General features: G+C 36.6%; 1 long non-coding RNA gene across 5 annotated transcripts in view; it reads right to left on the bottom strand.

Moving 5' to 3' along the window:
* Positions 1-7: 7 nt before the first annotated feature.
* The window catches only part of LOC309616649, a 34,054-nt gene continuing 8,409 nt past the window's right edge, over positions 8-25,652 (bottom strand). For 4 of the 5 annotated variants that reach the window (XR_014237541.1, XR_014237542.1, XR_014237543.1 and 1 more), the window contains 2 exons: positions 25,449-25,638; positions 16,786-24,540 (listed from right to left, as the gene is read on the bottom strand). This is a non-coding gene — a long non-coding RNA (uncharacterized lncRNA). Of the gene's footprint in view, positions 3,723-16,785; positions 24,541-25,448; positions 25,639-25,652 lie in introns of those variants that run through there. The other variant, XR_014237545.1, reaches the window with a different exon arrangement.

Below are 25,652 nucleotides of genomic sequence, written 5' to 3'. Positions count from 1 at the left end.
CTGGCCAACAGCCAGGGAGGAACCAAGCACACTCCAAATTCTATCAGCAACTATATGAGTGAGTTTTGAAGCAGATCCTTCCCAGTTTGAGCCTTGAGATGACTGCTGCCCCAGCTGACACCTTGACTGCAGTCTGAGAGGGAGAGGACCAAGTTCAGCTGCAAACAGATTTCTGTCCCAAACTGATTTCTTATTCCTAGGAAAGTAAACTTTAAAAATCTTTCTTGAAGCTTTCAGTATTTTATCTTTTTATTTCTCTTTGGAAATTTTGCTAAAACGTACCTAGATGTAGGTACTTATTTTTTACTTAATTTTTTCAAAGATGTCACGTTTAGTACCGCAGTTATTTTATGTACCATTGAAAAGGAAAGAAAACATTGAATTAAACTATGACATGTCTCTGATATAAAGATGCATTTCAGTTTCATAGATGTTAAAATAAAAAATATGTCAGAATTAGTTATTAAATAGAATTTTATTAACTTGGTAGGCCTCTCTCAAATTAAGGACTTACATCCTTCTTTATTTTGAGGTAATTTTCATTGATTACTACTATCTCTCCTCAATTAGCTCTATTGTCTTCTGGGACTTATATTAAATGGTTGGTGGAAAATCAGTTTCTATCTTTTATGTTGTTTTGTTCCATACATTGCATCTCTTTGTTACATTTGGTTTCTTCTGGGCTGTATAGCAATTTAATCCCTGGCTTCCTAATTCACAATTCAGCTGTGTGCATTCTGCTTTTCAGCCCATTTATTGAAAGTTTTTTTTTTAACTTTTAAACTTTGAAATAATTATAGATACACAGGGAGTTGCAAAGATAGTGCAAAGATAGTCCTGATTATACTTCACGCAGTTTTTACCAATGGTTACAGCTTACATAATTAGAGTACAATATCAAAGCCCAGAATTAGACATTGGTACAATGTGTTTATATAGTTATGTCATTTTATCATGTGCATAGATTCATGTAATCACCACTGCAATCAACATACAGAACTATTCCACCCCCACAAGGATGTTTCTCACTCTACCCCTTTATAAATCACACCTGCACCCCACCCCACCATCCCTAACCCCTAGAAACAATTAATCTGTTTCACATCTCTATAATTTCATCATTTCAAGGATGTTATATAAATGGAATTGTGTAGTACATGACCCTTTGAGATTGGCTTCCAGAACTAAACATAATGTTCTTGAGATCTATCTAAATTGTTGCATGTATCAATAGTTTATTCCTTTTTAATGCTAAGTAGTATTACATGGTATGGAGAACCATTTTTGTTGTTTCCATTTTAGGCTACTACAGATAAAGCTGCTATGAACAATCAGGCACACAATGCTATGTGGGCAAATTCTTTCATTTCTCTGGGATAAATGTCCAGGAGTACAACTGCTGAGTTATATGGTAAGTTTATATATATATATATATATATATGTATTTTAAAATGAAGTATAGTTGATTTACAATGTTGTGTTAGTTTCAGGTGTACACCAAAGTGATTCAGTTTGTGTGTGTATATATATATATTCTCTTTCAGATTCCTCTCCACTATGGGTTAGTACAAGATACTGAATATAGTTCCCTGTGCTATACAGTAGGTCCTTGTTTATCTATTTCATATAGTGTGTATTTGTTAATCCCAAACTCCTAATTTACTCCCCACCGCCGCCATTTATTTTTTAAAGAATTGCCAAACTATTTTTCCAGAGTGGCTATACCATATTACATTCCCACCAGGAATGTGTAAGAGATCCATTTCTCAACATCCTTGCCAGAATTTATAGTATTGTTGCTATTTTCAATTTTAGATTTTCTAATAGGCATGTGGTGGTTTGTCATAGTGGTTTTAATTTTGCTTTTAGCTAATGGCTGGTGACACCAAATATCATTTCATGTACTCATTTGCCATCCATAAATTCTCTTCGGTGAAATATCTCTTCATGCCTTTTGGCCATTTTCTAAATATAATGTTGTTGTTGTTGTTTTTAACTGCTGAGTTTTGGGTGCTTTATATATTCTATTTATGAGTTCTCTGTTAGATTATTGGGATTTGTTGGATTTCTGGTTGGGTATGCAAATATTTTCTTCCAGTCTGTAGCCTGTCTTTTCATCTGCTTAACAAGGTTTTAGCAGAGCAAAAGTTTTATATTTTGATAAAGTCTAATTTATCCCTTATTTCTTTTATGATCATGCTTTTGGTGTCATGTGTAATGTGTCACCACCAATAATTCAGTCAGAAATATTTTGTGTTTTATCTTCTAACAGGTTTATACTTTTACAATTTATTATCTATTGTAAGCTAAATTTTGTATGTGGTATAATTTTTAGGTAGGTTATTTTGCCTATGGATATTCAATTGCTCCAGCACCATTTGTTGAAAAGACTATCCATCTTCCATTGTACTGAGCTACATCTTTGTCAAAAATCCATTTTCCATACTTGTGTAGGGCTATTTCTTTATCCTCTGTTCTGTTCCATTGACTTTATACCCAACCCCTGCCAATATCATACAGTAGAGTACTATAGCTATGTAATTAGCCTTAAAACTAGGTAGAGGGAATCTTACCACTTTATTCTTCTTTTTCAGAATTGTATTAGCTACTGCAGTTTGTCTCTCCACATAAATTTTAGAATATTGTATTACAAATCTTGCTGAGATTTTGATAGGAATTGCATTAAACCTGTATATCAGTTAAGGGAGAACTGACATTTTACTATGTTGAATTTCCAATCTCTTAACAAGGAATACCTATTTATTTAGATCTTAAATTTCTTATCAGTGTTCTGTACTTATCTGCTTATAAGTGCTGTACTTGTTTTGTTTGATTTACACCTAAGTATTTAATTCTTGACACAGTTGTAAATGGTATTGTATTTTTGTTTCCACATGTTCATTGCTAGTAATAGAAATACAACTGATTTTGCAAGTTGATCTAGTATCTTATGACATTGCCAAAATCACTTATTTCTAGAAGTTCGTCTGTAGTAGATTCCGTGGGATTTTCTACATAAACCATCACATCATCTGCAAAAAGGGACAGTTTTAGGCACTCCTTTCTGAGCTGTAAATGTTTAAATCCCTATTGTGCCTTATTTCACTGCGTAGAACTTACAGAGTTATGTTGAGTAGCAGTGGTGAGAGTGAACGTCTTTGCCTTGTTCCCAGTCTTAGAGGTAAAGCATTCAGTCATTCACCGTTACATATGATGATAACTGTAGATTTGTTGTAGATACTCTTTATCAAGTTGAAGAAGCTACCCAATCATTCCTAGTTTCTGAAAGTTTTTTTTTTAAATCATGAATGGGTTATGAATTTTGTCAAATACATTTTCTACATCAATTGATATGATCAAGTAATTTTCTAGTCTGTTAATATGGCAGATTACATTGATTTTCAAATATTGAACCAGCCTTGCATGTATTGAATGAACCCTACTTGGCATGATTAATACTAATTCTTTATATGCTGCTAAATTCTATTAGTATTTTGCTAAGGAGTTTGCAGCTATATTCATGAGAAATATTTGTTGGTAGTTTTCTTTTTTGGACTGTCTGGTTTTGGTGTCTTGTCAATACTGGCTTCATAGAATGAATACTGCCATTTGGTATAAAGTTCGTTCTGGCTCCATAAGTGATCCTATGCTTCTCGAAGAGATTGTCTAGAATTGGAGTTGGTTCTTTAAATGTTTGGCAGTTCAACTGATCCTGTGGAAAGCTAAAAAGAAAGGAAAAAAAAAGTTTGGAAGAATTCTCTACCAAAATTATCTGAGCCTAGAGATTGTATTTTGGGGGAGATTTTTTTTTTTAATGGTATTCACATTGCTTAATTTGTGTCATGCTTGCTTGCTTGCTTTATTTATTTATTTATTTATTTATTTATTTATGGCTGTGTTGGGTCTTATCTGAGCCTAGAGATTGTATTTTGGGGGAGATTTTTTTTTTATGGTATTCACATTGCTTAATTTGTGTATTTATCTATCTATCTATCTATTTATTTATTTATTTATGGCTGTGTTGGGTCTTCGTTTCTGTGTGAGGGCTTTCTCTAGTTGTGGCAAGTGGGGGCCACTCTTCATCGCGGTGCGCGGGCCTCTCACTATCGCGGCCTCTCTTGTTGCAGAGCACAGGCTCCAGACGCGCAGGCTCAGTAGTTGTGGCTCACGGGCCCAGCTGCTCCGCGGCATGTGGGATCTTCCCAGACCAGGGCTCGAACCCGTGTCCCCTGCATTGGTAGGCAGATTCTCAACCACTGTGCCACCAGGGAAGCCCAGGGGGAGATTTTAAATTATGAATTCAATTTCCTTAATAGTTGTATAGGGCTCTTCAAATTATCTATTTCATAATGATTAGTAATAGTTTGTTTTTCATTAAATTGATCCATGTAATATGATTCATTTATTGTTTTATTTATTATGCCTTCTTATTTATTTATTTGTATAATTCATTCACAATATCATACTCGTTTCAGGTGTACAGCATAGTGCTTCAGTATTTTTACAGATTATACTCCATTAAAGTTTATTACAAGATAATGGCTATAATCCCCTGTGCTATACAATATATCCTTATTGCTTATCTATTTTATACATAGTAGTTTGTATCTCTTAATCCCATACTCCTAATTTGCCCCTCCCTCTTTCCTCTCCCCTTTAGTACCCTCTAGTTTTTTTTGCTTTATCTGAGTCAGTCTCTGTTTTACATATACATTAGTGTGTCTTTTTTTTTTTAGATTCCACATATAAGTGATATCATATAGTAATTGTCTTTCACTCTCTGACTTATTTCACTAAGCATAATATTCCCTAGGTCCATCCATGTTGCTGCAAATGGCAGAATTTCATTCATTTTTATGGCTGAATAATATTCTATTGTGTATATATAGCATAACTTTTTTTTTTATTAGGGTATAGTTGTTTTACAATGTTGTGTTAGTTTCTACTGTACAGTGAAGTGGAGTTCCCTGTGCTATACAGCAGGTTCTTTTTTTTTTTTTTTTTTTTTGAATTTTTGAAATTTATTTTATTCACTTTTCTATAGAGCAGGTTCTTATGAGTTACCTATTTTATACATATTAATGTATATATGTCAATCCCTATCTCCCAATTCATCTCCCCCCAACCCTTCCCCCTTGGTGTCCATATATTTGTTCTCTACATCTGTGTCTCTATTTTTGCCTTGCAAACCGGTTCATCTGTACCATTTTTCCAGATTTCACATATATGTGTTAATATACAATATTTGTTTTTCTCTTTCTGACTTACTTCACTCTGTATGACAGTCTCCAGGTCCATCCACATCTCTACAAATGACCCAATTTCATTCCTTTGTATGGCTGAGTAATATTCCACTGTATATATGTACCACATCTTCTTTATCCATTCCTCTGTTGATGGACATCTTGGTTGTTTCCATGTCCTGGGTATCGTAAATAGTGCTGCAATAAATATTGGGGTGCATGTGTGTTTTTGAATTATGGTTTTCTCTGGGTATATCCCCAGTTGTGCAATTGCTGGGTTGTATGGTAATTCTATTTTTAGTTTTTTAAGGAACCTCCATACTGTTCTCCATAGTGGCTGTATCAATTTACATTTCCACCAACAGTGCAAGAGGGTTGCCTTTTCTCCACACCGTCTCCAGCATTTATTGTTTGTAGATTTTCTGATGATGCCCATTCTAAACAGGTGTGAGGTGATATCTCATTGTAGTTTTGATTTGCTCTTCTCTAATAATTGGTGATGTTGAGCATTTTTTTATGTGTTTGTTGGCCATCTGTATGTCTTCTTTGGAGAAATGTCTATTTAGGTCTTCTGCCCATTTTTTGACTGGGTTTTTTTTTTGATATTGAGCTGCATAAGCTGTTTATATATTTTGGAGGTTAATCCTTTATCCGTTGATTCATGCAAAAGCTTTTAAGTTTCATTAGGTCCCATTTGTTTATTTTTGTTTTTATTTCCATTATTCTAGGAGGTGGGTCTAAAAAGATCTTGCTGTGATTTATATCAGAGTGTTCTTCCTATGTTTTCCTCTAAGAGTTTTATAGTGTACGGTCTTACATTTAGGTCTTTAATTCATTTTGAGGTTTTCTTTGTGTGTATGGTGTAGGGAGTGTTCTAATTTCATTCTTTCACACGTAGCTGTCCAGTTTTCCCAGTACCACTTATTGAAGAGACTGTCTTTTCTCCATTGTATATCATTGCCTCGTTTGTCATAGATTAGTTGACCATAGGTACGTGGGTTTATCTCTGGGCTTTCTATCCTGTTCCATTGATCTGTATTTCTGTTTTTGTGCCAGTACCATACTGTCTTGATTATTGTAGCTTTGTAGTATAGTCTGAAGTGGGGGAGCCTGATTCCTCCAGCTCAGATTTTTTTTTCTCAAGATTGCTTTGGCTGTTTGGGGTCTTTTGTGTCGCCATACAAATTTTAAGATTTTTTTGTTGTAGTTCTGTGAAAAATACCATTGGTAATTTGATAGGGATTGCATTGAATCTGTAGATTGCTTTGGGTAGTATAGTCATTTTCACAATATTGATTCTTCCAATCCAAGAACATGGTATATTTCTCCATCTGTTTGTATCATCTCTGATTTCTTTCATCAGTGTCTTATAGTTTTCTGAGTACAGGTCTTTTACCTCCTTAGGTAGGTTTATTCCTAGGTATTTTATTCTTTTTCTTGCAATGGTGAATGGGATTGTTTCCTTAATTTCTCTTTCTGATCTTTCATTGTTAGTGTATAGGAATGCAGGAGATTTCTGTGCATTAATTTTGTATCCTGCAACTTTACCAAATTCATTGATTACCTCTAGTAGTTTTCTGGTGGCATCTTTAGGATTCTCTATGTATAAGTATCATGTCGTCTGCAAACAGTGACAGTTTTACTTCTTCTTTTCTGATTTGGATTCCTTTTATTTCATTTTCTTTTCTGATTGCTATGGCTAGGACTTCCAAAATTATGCTGAATAATAGTGGTGAGAGTGGATATCCTTGTCTTGTTCCTGATCTTAGAGGAAATGCTTTCAGTTTTTTACCATAGAGAATGATGTTTACTGTGGGTTTGTTGTATAGGGCCTTTATTATGTTGAGGTGGGTTCCCTCTATGCCCAATATCTGGAGAGTTTTTTTTAAATAAATAAATAAATAAAAGTATTTGCTTATTTATTTATTTATTTATGGCTGCATTGGGTCTTCATTGCTGTGCGTGGGCTTTCTCTAGCTGCAGCAAGCAGGGGCTATTCTTCGCTGTGGTTCACGGGCTTCTCATTGCAGTGGCTTCTCTTGTTGCAGAGCACAGGCTCTAAGCACATAGGCTTCAGTAGTTGTGGCACTCAGGCTCAGTAGTTGTGGCTTGTGGGCTGTAGAGCGCAGGCTCAGTAGTTGTGGCGCATGGGCTTAGTTGCTCCATGGCATGTGGGATCTTCCCGGACTGGGGCTCGAACCCATGTCCCCTTCATTGGCAGGCAGATTCTTAACCACTGCGCCACCAGTGAAGTCCCTCTGGAGAGTTTTATCATAAACGTGTGTTGAATTTTGTGAAAAGCTTTTTCTGCATCTATTGAGATGATCATATGGTTTTTATTCTTCAGTTTGTTAATATGGTGTATCACATTGATTGATTTGTGTATATTGAAGAATCCTTGCATCCCTGGGATAAATCCCACTTGATCATGGTGTATGATCCTTTTAATGTGTTGTTGAGTTCTGTTTGCTAGTATTTTGTTGAGGATTTTTGCATCTATATTCATCGGTGATATTGGTGTGTAATTTTCTTTTTTTGTAGTATCTTTGTCTGGTTTTGGTATAAGGGTGATGGTAGCCTTGTAGAATGAGTTTGGGAGTGTTCCTTCCTCTGCACTTTTTTGGAAGAGTTTGAGAAGGATGGGTGTTAGCTCTTCTCTAAATGTGTTATAGAATTCACCTATGAAGCATCTGGTCCTGGACTTTTGTTGGAAGATTTTTAATCACAGTTTCAATTTTGTTACTTGTGATTGGTCTGTTCATATTTTCTATTTCTTCCTGGTCTTGGAAGGTTATACCTTTCTAAGTATTTGTCCATTTCTTCCAGGTTGTCCATTTTATTGGCATAGAGTTGCTTGTAGTAGTCTCTCAGGATGCTTTGTATTTCTGCGGTGTCTGTTGTAACTTCCCCTTATTCATTTCTAATTTTGTTGGTTTGACTCCTCTCCCTGTTTTTCTTGATGAGTCTGGCTAAAGGTTTACCAATTTTGTTTATCTTCTCAAAGAACCAGCTTTTAGTTTTATTGATATTGCTATTGTTTTGTTTCTATTTCATTTATTTCTGCTCTGATCTTTATGATTTCTTTCCTTCGACCAGCTTCGGGTTTTGTTTGTTCTTCTTTCTCTAGTTCCTTTAGGGGTAAGGTTAGATTGTTTATTTGAGATGTTTCTTGTTTCTTGAGGTAGGATTGTATTGCTATAAACTTTCCTCTTAGAACTGCTTTTGCTGCATCCCATAGGTTTTGGATCGTCATGTTTTCATTGTCATTTGTCTCTAGGTATTTTTTTATTTCCTCTTTGATTTCTTCAGTGATCTCTTGGATATTTAGTAGCGTATTGTTTAGCCTGCATGTGTTTGTGTTTTTACTTTTTTTTCCCTGTAATTTATTTCTAATCTCATAACATTGTGGTCAGAAAAGATGCTTGATACAATTTCAATTTTCTTAAATTTACTGAGGCCTGATTTGTGACCCAAGATGTGATTTATCCTGGAGAATGTTCCATGTGCACTTGAGAGAAGAAAGTGTAATCTGCTGTTTTCAGATAGAATGTCCCATAAATATCAATTAAATCTATCTGGTCTGTTGTGTCATTTAAAGTTTGTGTTTCCTTATTAATTTTCTGTCTGGATGGTCTGCCCATTGATGTAAGTGAGGGTTAAAGTCCCCCACTATTATTGTATTACTGTCGATTTCATCTTTTATAGCTGTTAGCATTTGCCTTATGTATTGAGGTGCTCCTATGTTGGGTGCATATATATTTATAATTGTTATATCTTCTTCTTGGATTGATCCCTTGATCATTATGTAGTGTCCTTTCTTGTCTTCTGTAACATTCTTTATTTTAAAGTCTATTATATCTGATATGAGTATTGCTACTCCAGCTTTCTTTTGATTTCCATTTGCATGGAATATCTTTTTCCATCCCCTCACTTTCAGTCTGTATGTGTCTCTAGGTCTGAAGTGGGTCTCTTGTAGACAGCATATATATGGGTCTTGTTTTTGTATCCATTCAGCAAGTCTGTGTCTTTTGGTTGGAGCATTTAATCCATTTACATTTAAGGTAATTATCGATATATATGTTCCTATTACCATTCTCTAAATTGTTTTGGGTTTGTTACTGTAGGTCTTTTCCTTCTCTTGTGTTTCCTGCCTAGAGAAGTTCCTTTAGCCTTTGTTGTAAAGCTGGTTTGGTGGTGCTGAATTCCCTTAGCTTTTGCTTGTCTGTAAAGGTTTAATTTCTCCATCAAATCTGAATGAGATCCTTGCTGGTTAATCTTGGTTGTAGGTTTTTCTCCTTCATCACTTTAAATATGTCCTGCCACTCCCTTCTGGCTTGCAGAGTTTCTGCTGAAAGGTCAGCTGTAAACCTTATGGGGATTCCCTTGTGTGTTATTTGTTGTTTTTGCCTTGCTGCTTTTAATATTTTTTCTTTGTATTTAATTTTTGATAGTTTGATTAATATGTGTCTTGGTGTGTTTCTCCTTGGAATTATCCTGTATGGGACTCTCTGTCTGCTTCCTGGACCTATTAACTATTTCCTTTCCCATATTAGGTAAGTTTTCAACTATAATCTCTTCAAATATTTTCTCAGTCCCTTTCTTTTTCTCTTCTTCTTCTGGGACCCTTATAATTTGAATGTTGGTGCATTTAATGTTGTCCCAGAGGTCTCTAAGACTGTCCTCAATTCTTTTCATTCTTTTTTCTTTATTCTGCTCTGCTGTAGTTATTTCCACTATTTTATCTTCCAGGTCACTTATCCTTTCTTCTGCCTCAGTTATTCTGCTATTGATTCCTTCTAGTGTATTTTTCATTTCACTTATTGTATTGTTCATCTCTGTTTGTTTGTTCTTTAATTCTTCTAGGTCTTTGTGAAACATTTCTTGCATCTTCTCGATCTTTGCCTGCATTCTTTTTCTGAGGTCCTGGATCATCTTCACTATCATTATTCTGAATTTTTTTTCTGGAAGGTTGCCTATCTCCACTTCATTTAGTTGTTTTCTGGGGTTTTATCTTGTTCCTTCATCTGGGACATAGTCTCTGCCTTTTCATTTTGTCTTTCTTTCTGTGATTATGGTTTTCGTTCTGCAGGCTGCAGGACTGTAGTTCTTCTTGTTTCTCCTGTCTGCCTTCTGGTGGATGAAGCTAAGAGGCTTGTGCAAGCTTCCTGATGGGAGGGACTGTTGGTGTGTAGACCTGGGTGTTGCTCTGGTGGGCAGAGCTCAGTAAAACTTTAAGCCACTTCTCTGCTGATGGGTGGGGCTGAGTTCCCTCCTTTTTGGTTGTTTGGCCTGAGGCAACCCAGCACTGGAACCTACAGGCTGTTTGGTGGGGCTAATGGTGTGTGGACTCCACTCCGGGAGGGCTCCCGCCAATGAGTACTTCCCAGAACTTCTGCTGCCAGTGTCCTTGTCCCTGCGGTGAGCCACAGCCATGCCCTGCCTCTGCAGGAGACCTTCCAACACTAGCATGTAGGTCTGGTTCAGTCTCCTATCGGGTCACTGCTCCTTCCCCCTGGGTCCTTCTTTGTGTGTGCCCTCCAAGAGTGGAGTCTCTGTTTCCCCCATTCCTGTCGAAGTCCTGCCATCAAATTCTGCTGGCCTTCAGAGTCTGATTTCCGGGGATTCCTCCTCCCATTTCCAGACCCCCAGGTTGGGAAACCCTCCGTAGGACTTAGAACCTTCACTCCAGTGGGTGGACTTCTGTGGTATAATTGTTCTCCAGTTTGTAAGTCACCCACCCAGCAGTTATGGGATTTGATTTTATTGTGATTGCACCCCTCGTGCCATCTCATTGCAGCTTCTCCTTTGTCTTTGGATGTGGGGTATCTTTTTTGGTGAGTTCCAGTGTTTTTCTGTCGATAACTGTTCAGCAGTTAGTTGTGATTCCATTTCTCTTGCAAGAGGGAGTGAGCGCACGTCCTTCTACTCCACCATCTTGAACCAATCTCTACCATAACTTTTTTTTTAAAAACATCTTTATTGGAGTATAATTGCTTTACAATGTTGTGTTAGTTTCTGCTGTATAACAAAGTGAATCCGCTATATGCATATGTATATCCCCATATCCCCTCCCTCTTGCATCTCCCTCCCACCCTCCTTATCCCACCCCTCTAGGTGGTGGCAAAGCACCGAGCTGATCTCCCTGTGCCATGCAGCTGCTTCCCACTAGCTACCTATTGTACATTTGGTAGTGTATATATGTCAATGCTACTTTCTTACTTCGTCCCAGCTTACCCTTCCCCCTCCCCATGTCCTCAAGTCCATTCTCTAAGTCTGTGTCTTTATTCCTGTCGTGCCCCTTGGTTCATCAGAACCATTTTTGTTTTTTAGATTCCTTATATATGTGTTAGCAGACGGTATTTGTTTTTCTCTTTCTGACTTACTTCACTCTGTATGACAGGCTCTAGGTCCATCCACCTCACTACAAATAACTCAGTTTCGTTTTTTACTTTTTATGGATGACTAATATTCCATTGTATATATGTGCCGCAACTTCTTTATCCATTCATCTGTCGATGGACACTTAGGTTGCTTCCACGTCCTGGCTATTGTGAATAGTGCTGCAATGAACATTGTGGTACATGTCTGTTTTTGAATTATGGTTTTCTCAGGGTATATGCTCAGTAGTGGGATTGCTGGGTCATATGGTAGTTCTATTTTTAGTTTTTTAAGGAACCTCCATACTGTTCTCCATAGTGGCTGTACCAATTTACATTCCCACCAACAGTGCAAGAGGGTTCCCTTTTCTCCACACCCTCTCCAGCATTTGTTTTCTACCATAACTTCTTTATCCATTCATCTGTTGATGGGCAATTGGGTTGTTTCTATAGCTTGGCTGTTGTAAATAGTGCTGCTATGAACATTGGGGTGCATGTATCTTTTCTGATTAGTGTTTTTAGTTTTTTCCAAATATATACAAGGGATAGAACTGCTGGATCAGATGGTAGTCTATTTTTAGTTTTTTGAGGAACCTCCATACTGTTCTCCATAGTGGCTGTACCAATTTACATTCCAACCAGCACTGTAAGAGGGTTCCCTTTTCTCCACACTCTCTCCAGCATTTATTTATAGACTTTTGGATGATAACTATTCTGACCATTGTGAGGTGATATCTCATTGTTGTTTTTATTGGCATTTCTCTAAGAATTAGTGATGTTGAGCATCTTTTCATGTGCCTGTTGGCCATCTGTATGTCTTCTTAGGAGAAATGTCTATTTAGGTCTTCTGCCCATGTTTTGATTGGGTTGTTTGTTTTTTCATATTGATTTATATGAGCTGTTTGTATATTTTGGAATATTAACCCCTTGTTGGTTGAATTGCTTGCAAATATTTTCACCCACTCTGTAGGTTGTCCTTTTGTCTTTTTGAAAGTTTCCTTTGCTGTACAAAAGCTTTTAAGTTTAACTAGGTCCCATTTCTTTATTTTTGCTTTTATTTCTTTTGCCTTGGGAGACTGATCTAAGAAAATATTGTGACGATTTATGTCAAAACAGGTTTCACCTAGGTTCTCTTCTAGGAGTTTATGGTTTCCGGTCTTACATTTAGGTTCTTGATCCATTTTGAGTTTATTTTGTATATGTTGTGAGGTAAATGTTTTAATCTCATTGTCTTACATTTAGCTGTCCAGTTTTCCCAGCACCACTGGTTGAAGAGAATGTCTTTTCTCCATTGTATATCCTTGCCTCCTTTGTCATAGATTAATTGACCATAGGTGCGTAGGTTTATTTCTGGACTCTCTTCTGCTCCATTGACCTGCATGACTATTTTTGTGCCAATACCATGCTGGGTTTTTTGTTGTTGTTGTTGTTGTTTTTACTGATGAATAGTTGATTTACAATGTTGTTAGTTCCAGGTGTAGAGCAAAGTGATTCAGTTATACATATAACATCTTTCAGATTATTTTCCCTTATAGGTTATTACAAAGTATTAGGTATAGTTCCCAGTGCTATACAGTAGATCCGTGTTGGTTATCTGTTTTATATATAGTAGTGTGTACGTTAATCCGCAACTCCTAATTTATCTCTCGTGCACTTCCCCTTTGGTAACCATAAGTTTGTTTTCTGTATCTGTGGGTCTACTTCTGTTTTGTAAATAAGTTCATTTGTATCTTTTTAAAACAATATTTATCTATTTATTCATTGGCTGCCCTGGGTCTTAGTTGCAGTGTGCAGCATATTCGTTGCCGCATGCAGGGTCTTCATTGCAGCATGTGGGATCTTTTAGTTGCAGCATGCGGGGTCTAGTTCCCTGAGCAGGAATTGAACCTGTAACCCCTGGACTGGGAGCGTGGAGTCTTAACCACTGGACCACCAGGGAAGTCCCTGCATCATTTTTTTAATATTCCACATATAAGTGATATCGTATGATACTTGCCTTTTTGTCTGGACTTTTTCTGTCTGGCTTACTTTTTTTTTTTAATTTATTTATTTTATTGCTGTGTTGGGTCTTCGTTTCTGTGCGAGGGCTTTCTCTAGTTGTGGCAAGCGGGGGCCACTCTTCATCGCGGTGCACGGGCCTCTCACTATTGCGGCCTCTCTTGTTGTGGAGCACAGGCTCCAGACGCGCAGGCTCAGTAGTTGTGGCTCACAGGCCCAGTTGCTCCGTGGCATGTGGGATCTTCCCAGACCAGGGCTTGAACCCGTGTCCCCTGCATTGGCAGGCAGACTCTCAACCACTGCGCCACCAGGGAAGCCCCCTGTCTGGCTTACTTTTATTTAGTATGATAATCTCAAGGTCCATCCATGTTGCAGCAAACAGCATTATTTCATTCTTTATGGCTAATATTCCATCGTATATATATACCATATCTTCTTTATCCATTCATCTTTTTAAAATTTATTTATTTTTGGCTGCATTGGGTCTTCATTGCTGCACACAGGCTTTCTCTAGCTGTGGCAAGCGGGGGCCACTCTTCGTTGCAGTATGCAGACTTCTCATTGCGGTGGCTTCTCTTATTGTGGAGCACAGGCTGTAGGTGCGGTGCGCAGGTTTCAGTAGTTGTGGCATGCGGGCTCAGTAGTTGTGGCTCATGGGCTCTAGAGCACAGGCTCATTAGCTGTGGCACACAGGCTTAGTTGCTCCGCAGCATGTGGGATCTTCCCAGACCAGGGCTTGGACCCGTGTCCCCTGCATTGGCAGGTGGATTCCTAACCACTGCGCCACCAAGGCTGCCCCCTCCATTCATCTCTTGATGGACATTTAGGTTGCTTCCATGTCTTGGCTATTGTAAATAGTGCTGCAGTGAAGTTTATCATGCTGTTTTGATTACTGGAGTTTTGTAGTACAGTCTGAAGTCAAGGAAGGTGACACGTCCAGCTTTGTTCTTTTTTCTCAGGATTGCTTAGGCAATTCTGGGTCTTTTGTGGTTCCATTTGAATTTTAGGATTATTTGTCCTAGTTCTGTGAAAAATGTCATGGGTATTTTGATAGGGACTGCATTGAATCTGTAGATTGCTTTGGGAAGTATGGCCATTTTAACAATATTAATTTTTCCAAGAGTGTGTGGTATCTTTCCATTTCTTTGTATCATCTTCAAATTCCTTCATCAGTGTTTTATAGTTTTCAGTGTATAGGTCTTTCACCTCATTGGTAAAGGTTATTACTAGTTATTTTATTGTTTTTGACACTTTTAAATGGGATTTCCCCCCACTTTTTCTTATATTTCATTATTAGTGTAAATAAACACCATAGATTTCTGTATATTAATCTTGTATCCTGCAGCTTTGCTGAATTCATTTATTACTTCTTATATTTTTGGGGTGGGCACTTTGGCGTTTTCTATATAGGTTAACATGTCATTTGCAAATAGTGAGTTTTACCTGTTCCTTTCCAATTTGGATACATTTTAGTTCTTTTTCTTATCTGATTGTGGCTAAGATTTCCAACACTGTATTAAATAGAAGTGGCAAGAGCAGGTATCCTTTACTTGTTTCTAAATATTAGAGGAAAGGCTTTCAGCTTTTCACATTGAGTATTATGTTAATTGTAGGTTTGTCATAAATGGCCTTCATTTTACTGAGATATGTTCCATGTACACTCTCATACTTTGATAGGAATTTTTATCATGAATGGATGTTGAATGCTGTCAAATGGATTTTCTGTGTCTATTGAGATGATCATGTGATTTTTATTCTTTTGTTAATGTGGTGTATCATATTGATTGATTTGCTAATGTTAAACCATCCCTGTGAACCTGGAATAAATCCAACTTGATCATAGTGTATGATCCTTTTTATGTATTGCTGGATTTGGTTTGCTAATACGTTTAGGATTTTTGCATCTATATTCATCAAATATATTGACCTGTAATTTCTTTTTTTGTAGTGTGTCTGGTTTTGGTATCAGGGTAATGGTGGCCTTGTAAAAATGAATTTGGGAGTGTTCCTTCCTCTTAAATTTTTTGGAATAGTTTGAGGATAGTTATTAAATTTTCTCTATATGTTTTGAAGAATTCCCCAGTGAAGCCGTCCAATCCTGGACTTCTGTTTGTAGGGAGTTTTTAAAATTACAGATTCTATTTCACTTCTAGTGATCAGTTTGTTCAAATTATCTGTTTCTAATTGACTCAGTCTTGGCAGGCTCTCTGTTTCTAGAAACTTGTCCCTTTCTTCTAGCTTGTCCAATTTGTTGGCATATAACTGTTCATAGTGTTCTTTCATGATTTCTTGTATTTCTGTGGTATTGGTTATTTCTCCTCTTTCATTTCTTATTTTATTTGGATCCTGTCTCTCTTCTTTTTGGTGAGTGTGGCTAAAGGTTTGTCCATTTTTTAAAACTTTTCACAGAACCCGTTATTGGTTTTATTGATCTTTTCTATTTTTTAAAAAAAAATATTTATTTATTTTTGGCTGCATTGGGTCTTAGTTGCTGTGCGCAGGCTTTCTCTAGTTGCAGCGAGTGAGGGCTACTCTTCGTTGTGGTGCATGGGCTTCTCACTGCAGTGGCTTCTCCTGTTGCAGAGCACAGGCTCTAGGCACGCAGGCTTCAGTAGTTATAGCATGCAGGCTCAGTAATTGTGGCTCACGGGCTCTAGAGTACAGGCTCAGTAGTTGTGGCACATGGGCTTAGTTGCTCCACGGCATGTGGGATCTTCCCAGACCAGGGCTCGAACCCGTGTCCCCTGCATTGGCAGGCGGATTTTTAAAATTTATTTATTTATTTATTTTTGGCTGTGTTGGGTCTTTGTCTCTGTGTGAGGGCTTTCTCCAGTTGCGGAGAGCGGGGGCCACTCCTCATCGTGGTGCACGGGCCTATCACCGTCACGGCCTCTCTTGTTGCGGAGCACAGGCTCCAGACGCGCAAGCTCAGTAGTTGTGGCTCACGGGCCCAGTTGCTCCGCAGCATGTGGGATCTTCCCAGACCAGGGCCTGAACCCATGTCCCCTGCATTGGCAGGCGGACTCTCAACCACTGCGCCACCAGGGAAGCCCTGGCAGGTGGATTTTTAACCACTGTGCCATGAGGGAAGCCCTCTTGTTTTTTAAAAATCTCATTTATTTCCTCTCTGATCTTTATTACTTCCTTTCTTCTGCTGACTTTGGGCATTGTTTGTTCTTTTTCTAATTGTTTTAGGTGGTAGTTTAGGTTGGTTTTTTTTTTTAAGATTTATTTATTATTTATTTTTGGCTGTGTCGGGTCTTAGTTGAGGCACGTGGGATCTTTGTCGAGGCATGTGGGATCTTTTGTTGCAGTGTGTGGGCTTCTCTCTAGTTGTGGCATGTGGGTTTTCTCTCTCTAGTTGTGGTGCACAGGCTCCAGGGTGTGTGGGCTCTGTAGTTTGCAGCACGCAGCCTCTGTAGTTGAAGCATGCAAGCTTAGTTGCCCCGCGGCATGTGGGATCTTAGTTCCCTGACCAGGGATCGAACCCGTGTCCCCTGCACTGTAAGGCGGATTCATTACCACTGGACCACTAGGGAAGTCCCTAGCTTGTTTTTTTTTTTTTTTTTTTTAGATTTTTTTCTTACTTCTTGAGGAAGGCCTGTATCATTATGAACTTCCCTCCTAGAACTGTTTTTGGTGCATCATAGATTTGGTAATGTGTTTTCATTTTCTTTTGCCACAAGGAGTTTTCTGATTTCTTTGATTTCATCATTGATCCATTGGTTTTAAAGTAGCATGTTGTTTAGTCTCTGTTTTCCTTCTTTTCCTGTTTTCTTTCTGTCGTTGATTTCTAGTTTCAAACGTTGTGGTCAGAAAAGATGCTTGAAATAATTTCTATCCTCTTCTTTGCTAAGGCTTTTGTGACCTAGTATGTGGTCTATCCTAGAAAACATTCCATGGGTGCTTGAAAAGAATGTGTATTGTTTGTTTTTGTTTTGGATGTAGTGTCCTGTAGATATCAATGAAGTACAACTGGTTTATTGTGTCATTTAGGATCTCTCTTGCCTTATTTATTTTGTCTGTATGATCCGTCCATTGATGTTAGTGGGGTGTTAAAGTCTCCTAATATTATTGCATTGTCAATTTCTCCCTCTGCGTCTGTTAGTATTTGCTGCATATATTTAGGTGCTCCTGTTTTGGGTGTGTACATGTTAACAAATGTAATATCCTCCTCTTGTATTTATACCTATATCATTATGTAATGCCTCTGTCTTACTTTATGGCCTTTGTTTTGTTTGATATGGGTATTGCTACCCCCTTTTTCTTTTCTATTTGCATGACATATCTTTATCCATCCCCTTACTTTCAGTCAGTGTGTCTTTCGCCCTGAAGTGAGTGTCTTGTAGGCAGCATATTGCAGGTTCTTTTTCTTTTCCCCCAATCTGCCACTCTGTGTCTTTTGATTGGAGCATTTAGTCCAATGATGTTTAAAGTAATTATTGATAGGTGTATATTTATTGCCATTTAATCCTTGTTTTGCAGTCCTTTTTTTTTCTGATGATTTTCTTTTGTGATATGCTTGAGTTCCTTTCTTTTTATTTTATATTTTGTGAATCTATTGTATGTTTTTGCTTTGTAGTTACCGTGGAGTTCAAGTATGCTGACCCATAACTATATCTACTTGCTTTACACTGATAATCATTCAAGTTAAATCATGTTCTAAAAGATGTATTTTTTTTTAAATTTTTTTTAAATTTTTTTTTTGGCTGTGTTGGCTCTTCATTTCTGTGTGAGGGCTTTCTCTAGTTGTGGCAAGCGGGAGCCACTCTTCATCGCGGTTCGTGGGCCTCTCACTATTGCAGCTTCTCTTGTTGCGGAGCACAGGCTCCAGTCGCACAGGCTCAGTAGTTGTGGCTCACGGGCCTAGTTGCTCCATGGCATGTGGGATCTTCCCAGACCAGGGCTCGAACCCGTGTCCCCTGCACTGGCAGGCAGACTCTCAACCACTGCACCACCAGGGAAGCCCCTAAAAGATGTATATTTTTATATTTCCCTCCTCCCAGACTTTTATTTTGATGTCCTCTTTTATATCTTCATGTTTATCCTTTTACTGTTTATTATAGTTATCACTTTTATAATTCTAAAAATTTATTTTTAATCTACATACTGGGTTATTTAAGTAATCTTCAATCCTTAATATATATTTGCCTTTCCTATTGTGATTTCCCCTTTCCTATAGATTCTATGTAGCAGTATTGGGAGTGTGGGCTGTTGAAGTCAAGACTGCTGCTGAATTGGGGAATGAGGCATGGGATCAAGGTAAATTAAAATACCACAAAACTCTGAGATTCACTTGGTTATTTTTTCTTTTCCATTATGGTTTATTACAGGATATTGAATATAGTTCTCTGCTATACAGTAGGAACTTGTTGTTTATGCATTCTATATATAATAGTTTGCATGTGCTAATCCCAAACTCTCAATCATCCCTCCCCCACCCCACCCCCTTGGCAACCATAAGTCTTTTCTCTATATCTTTGAGTCTGTTTGTTTCATAGATAAGTTCATTTGTGTTATATTTTAGACTCCACATATAAGTGATATCATATGGTATTTGTCTTTCTTACTTCACTTAGTATGATAACACTTGTTTTTTTTTCTTGATTCAGCAGTTCTCTGAATGCTGTACGCTTTTGATTATTTTCCAGATTTTTGAAAAAGTTGATTCTGTTTTTGCCAGTCTATTAATTACTTTTGTGGTTGGATGGACTGCTGCAGTTTCCTACTCTGCTATTTTTCTGTTCAGAGTATTTGTGGGTCTCATATATATTTTTAAGAGTTGATCTAGGCACGACATAATATATACGGTTGTCCCCTGGTACAGTGTATTAATGCCTGGACCCACTGCATATACCAAAATCCACAGATGCTCTATTCCCTACTTACATAAAATGGTGTAGTACTTGCATGTAACCTACACACATGCTTGTATACTATAAATTATCTCTAGACTACTTATAATACTTAATAAAATAGAAATGTTATGTAAATAGTTGGGAATACAATGTAAGTGCTATGTAAATAGTTGCCAGCATGTGGCAAATTTAAGTTTAGCTTTTTGGAACTTTCTGGAATTTTTTTTCAAATATTTTCAACCTGTGGATGTGGAACCCACAGACATGGAGGGCCAACTGTACATACTGAAGTAGAATGGTTCAACATTTATCCACTGTAAGTGTAGAAACCTTACTTTTCCTTTCTTCTCTCTCATTTCTAATTGACTTGAATATTTCTTGAAGACCACATTAGACAGTGTTATGATTTTTGTTTCAACTGTCAAACATAATTAAGGAAAGAAAAGGAAAGTCTACTGTACCCACAGTTTTGCTCTTATGGTGTTCTTTCTACCTTCCTTGTTTTTCACGATTCTTTAATGTTTCATTTTTGTTTACAGGTATTTCTTTAGGCATTCTTTGGGGGTAGTTTTGTTGGCAACAAATCCTGGAAGTCATTCTTTGAGGGTATGCCTGTTGTTAAAAATCATTTTCATCTGAGGCTGTTCTTGATTTCTCATTTCCTGAACAATATTTTCATTGGTTATGGAAGATCAGGCTCCCCATTTAGGCACCATTGACATTGTACTGGTAGTGGAGGGGCCCATTAAAGGCTGGACTTCATACTCGACTTTTTCTGACACAGTCTGGTGGGGACATTGGGGATACTGTTTTACAACCTGATAAAGGTCAGAGGGCTGGAGTCTCCATTTGGCCCCTGGTGTCAGTGGTGGGGATAGGGCCACAGATTTTTTTGGTGGTGTTTGCCTGAAGTAGAGCAGTTGTTTAAAAGTTTCATGTCTTGTTAGGCTGTCCTTTCCTGTTTGTTTCTCTGGTTGGAGAGAATAGGCTTTTCTTGAGACTTTTTTTTCAGTCTCTGCACATTAGCATTTCAATTACCAGCTTCTTTAGCTCCAAGTTTGGGATATAAATGAAACATGCGGAACTCACCCCATGTTGCTCCTTAGGTCCTGTGGTCCCTAGCTTCTCTTCATCTTTGAGAGTCATGTTGTTTGTTTTATATATAATGTCCAGAGTTTTGAGTTGTATTTAGCAGGAAGAACAGGGAAAAGGACATGTATTCCATCTTTTTAGACAGAACTCCCTCTACTGAGTTATTTTTGCAAAAACATTTAAATAACTTGTGTAATCTCTAGTAGATTCTGTTTTGGGGATATAGTATATATGTTCACATCATTTTGAGGATTCAATTCATACTTTAAAGTCCTATTCTGTTTATTCTACTGGTAGTATTTCCAGTTGGTTAGCTTTGTTTCTCTATTAATTATATGAGAATCAACTTTTATCAAATGTTTGGTAATCCTGACATATACTCAGTTTTACACTTGAGGATCCTTTTGATGTAATCTGCTTCAGGGCAGGACTAGGATGTGCTGCCTTGATTTGTACTCTGATTTGTTTTTAGAGAGAGACAGGCTAGCAGGAGGTCTGTTGTGGTACAAAATTTCTTGCCAGCTAGTCCTAGGTGTAGGGATGCTCCTATTTTTTCCAGAATAATATCAATCAGTAGCCTCTCACATTCTCCCAGAAGCAAACAATAGTACTTGCTAACTAGTTTAAGGAAGGGTGATATGCTAGGTGAAATTACTTCTCCCAGCAAACAATCTCACTGTTGACACTGTCTCCACTCGTGTTCCTTGTGACAAACCCTAGACATAGATCACATTATGCCACACTTACTTACTTTTTAAATTGTGGTGTATATTTTCTCGTGTTCTGGTCTTAGATCATCTGGTTTCCTTAGATGATCTAATGCCAAGTACTTCAGGTATTCTCTGATATTCACCAGAAGTTATTTAGATTTTCAGGAGCTGCCTATATGTGGTATGTATTGTATGTATAATAGTCCCAGCACCATTTATTAAAATCTAAACAAAAACATTGAAGTACCTTTGTTTTGACAGTTGTTTTCAAGAAATTCTTATAAAGAATTAAATTTATCCTTATGCCTAGAGTGTGTATAGGCATGTGTATATACATACGATATATTCCATCAAATATAAAATGTTTTGATACTGGAACACTGTTGATCTTAGCAGAAAATACCAATGAAAGCTTTTCATACACATAAAAATCTTGGTTGGTATTTACTTGAAAGTAATTATAGGACACCACTGATTGTTAAATTGTATCATCTTCAAAATGTTAAAATGAGAGAGCACTTTTTCATTTTGAGAAATCAGCACAATATCAGTGATAGTAAGGCTAAAAGAATGAATCTAGAAGATAACAGAACTTTATCAATTCTTTTTTCAATCATTTAAGCTAGATATATACATAATTAGAAATTTCCAATGCTGGTTTATTTCAAATAAATGAGAATTTACTGCATAATGCTTTTATATCATTTTGCTGACAAATATTCTATTTAGCTTTTGGCCTTTTCTATTTAATTAGAACTCATCTAGATTTTGCCTTTTAATAACTATTCTCTAGTTTTGTCATTTGGATTACATCAGTCATGCAGCATGAACTGGGAAAATTCTGTTAAGGATTATCTGCTGGCTTATAAAAAGGAGCTTTTTGGCTAAATTTAACTTTCCCAGTCATTAATAGTCTCTTCAGGCTTGATTATGTTTTATCAATTTCAATAAAGTTCACTTTCTAGAAAATAATTCGTTAACTGGAATTTTGTATATATTGAAATAAATTTACATAATATTTCCTCACAAAGAACATCAGTATCTGTGTTAATAATATCCCTATTGTTATTCATGATGCTATAATTGTGTCATTTTTCTTTTCTTTCCTTTTATCAAATTTGGAAAAATTGGGTAAGTCAACGAGTGTTTTTTAAAATTAGTTTCTAATTTAAATTGCATTAACTACTTCCTTCTGTTAGCATTCGTTTTATTTTGTAATTTTTAAACTTTTTCACTTGAATGCTTATTTTTTTCAAGTTTTATCAAGTGCCTAATATATGAGAAAGACATTGGAATAGGTGCTGAGGTGGGAGATAACAAAAAGTCCCATCCCTTAATTTTAGTTTCCTGTATGCATCAAAAGAGGTTTGGCTACATCTCACAAATTTTGAAATACAGACATTTCAGTACCAGTCCTTTCTGAATGGCTTATAATTTAAAATTTGACTTTTAGTTTAATCTATTACTTGTTTTATACATATAGATTATTATACATTTCCAAGAGGAGTGCAAATTATTACCCAATTACTTACTAATTGCAAAAAAATAAGATAGATAGTTTTATAATGAGAGATTTGGCAGTCACAAATACCTGTGAAGTGTTCTTGCTAAAAATGTTTAACAAGAGGCAAATCAAGCTTCTACTTAAGTTTCAATTTAGAAACAGTGTAACAAGATGAACAACATTATGAGGAAATAAATTTGACAAACCAAGAACTCAAGACATTCTAAGACAACTGTGATGGACTCTTCAAAAAAACATAACCATGAAACAAAGATGGGGGAGTGCTGTTCAGTTTAAAAGTGACATAACCACTAACATGTATGAGCCTGGAGAGTGAATCCTTGTTAAAAGATATTCTTGAGAATATTAGGGAAAATTAAATATGGACTGCATATTAGAATGTTGTATAGAATTAATTTTTAAGGTGTGATTATAATATTTGGGTAATATGTATTATTCTAACTTCTCGGATACAAACTGATTTATTGAGGGTAAAGTGATATAATGTTTACAATTTACTCTTAAATGGTACAGCAAAAATTATATTTTATAGAAAAATGAAGCAAATATACAAAGTAAATCTTCAAATCTAGGTGAATGGTAAATGGATGTTCATTATAGAATGCGTTCTATCTTTTTGTCAGAAATTTTTCATAATAAAGTTGGTAAATATTTTCTAGGCAGTTTGCTGTTATCCTTTTAACTTCTATATTATTGGTAAAATCCTTCACACCGTTCCCTGATGTTTCAGCAGCTATATTCTTAATATTTTCACACTCACTAAATCCTTAGGGTTAATTTTCAGCTCTAATTTTCTGGTAGAACTTAAGCAATGAGGTCTGCATTTGATCTTTACATGTTCTTTATATTCTTATGGATTTTATCAAAGATGAATTTCCTGAAATACAGTAAGTGATGAATGACTTTCTAAATTTGTTACCTGCATTATGTCTTTATATTAAGAAACTCACTAATTATAATGTTGATAATAATAAAAATAATAATCATATCCATTATTCATTCAAAGGAGTTTTTTGGCCAGGTACTTTTTGCAAAATATTGTACATGTTATAAACTATCAACCACACTTTTAGGTGGGTACCATTTTACAAATGACACACAGAAGGGTAAATGTGTTGCCCACTATCACATAGATAGTAAAGGCAATGATGATAAGTATATGTCATTGATTAAAAACTTCCCCACAATTATTTTGATGACAAATTGAAATTATAATGCAGTATTCATAGTTCAGGCATAGAAAAATGGAATCTGGCGGACACTGAGGATCTGGTCTGAGACACATTCACGCATCACTGAGAACCTGAATTTTCTCTGAATTGTATTAAACTCAAGGACAGCACCAGCTGTTTTCAAAACAGTATCTGCTAGCAGGTGCTAGTTGCAACCCTGTAGTTTAAAAGTCTCCCGCCCCGACACAATTATGTAATCATTGTGAACCCCAAAGCATCCTTGTTTAACAAGCACCTTACCTCTTGCCAGCTCACATCCTAATTCTTGACAACTTATGTAACTTTGCAGTTTTTTACCTTTTTAAGCCTACCCCATTTTATAGTCCAGCAGAACACAATTCGAGTACTTTCTTGGGTTTGTGTTTCTTGGGCTGCAGTTCTAACAAACCCCAAATAAAAGCGCTTTTTTCCTTTCTTTCTTTTTTTTTTTCTTCAACCAGGTCTCTGTTCTTGGAATTCTTGGTTAACAGTTACATTAACAGGTTTATTTCCTAATACGAACTTCCTAAAATTTAAGAAGGATTGAGAGGTATTAGAAGGCTGTTACACACTTACTAAATTAACATGTCTGGAAAAAGAGTCACATTAACAGAATTTCTTTCTGGCATGAATATTTTGCTATTCTATAAACAGAAAATGACATGGAAATGCTTTCTCATATTCCATTACATTATGAATTCTCTGATGCCGATAAAGATGCGAATGTTGTCTAAAGACCTTCCTACATAACTTATAGGGTTTCTCAGCAGTATGAAAACTCTGATGTTCAGTAAAGTATGAATTAAGTCTAAAGGCCTTCCCACATTCTTTACACTCACAGGATTTCTCACCAGTATGAATTCTTTGATATGGTCTAAGGTCTCCACTACGACTAAAGGCCTTCCCACATTCCTTACATTCATAGCGTTTTACACCCATATGAATTTTCTGCTGTTGAGTCAACTGTCCACATCAACTAAAGGCCTTATCACATTCTTTACATACATAGAGTTTGAAACCAGAATGAATTCTCAGATGTTCTTTTAGATCTGTTCTATGAATAAAGGCCTTTCCACATTCTTTACATTCATAGGGCTTTTCACCAGTGTGAATTATCTGATGCTCAGTAAAGTAGAAACTAAATTTAAAGGCTTTCCCACATTCTATACATTTGTAGGGTTTCACATCAGTATGAATTTTTTCTTATGTACACTATCTTGAGAATATACTCCCACAAGTCTTCCCACATTCCTTACATTCATATGATTTCTTACCAGTATGCATTCTATGATGTACTCTAAGGTTCTACAAAAGCCTTCCCACATACCTTACAGTCGAAAGGTTTTATACCGGTATGAACTGTTTTATGTCAATTAAACTGTTCACGCACACTAAAGGTTTTTTCATATTTCTTACATTCATAAGGTTTCTTACCTGTATGTATTCTTCTGTGTTCAGTGAGGTAAAAATCAAGTCTAAAGGCCTTCCCACATTCCTTAACATTCACAGGGCTTCTTTTGCCTGTATGAATTTTCTGCTGACAGGTAAGTTGACCACATGCACTAAAAGTTTTCCCACATTCCTTACATTCACAGGGTTTATTGCCTGTATGAATTTTCTAATGCTGTGTAAGGAAAA

The sequence above is a fragment of the Balaenoptera borealis genome (genome assembly GCF_965194805.1).
Source record: "Balaenoptera borealis genome assembly, chromosome: 19".
Taxonomy (NCBI): domain Eukaryota; kingdom Metazoa; phylum Chordata; class Mammalia; order Artiodactyla; family Balaenopteridae; genus Balaenoptera; species Balaenoptera borealis.
Note: the sequence above shows the minus strand (reverse complement) of the source record. Positions and strands in the feature narration are given on the sequence as shown.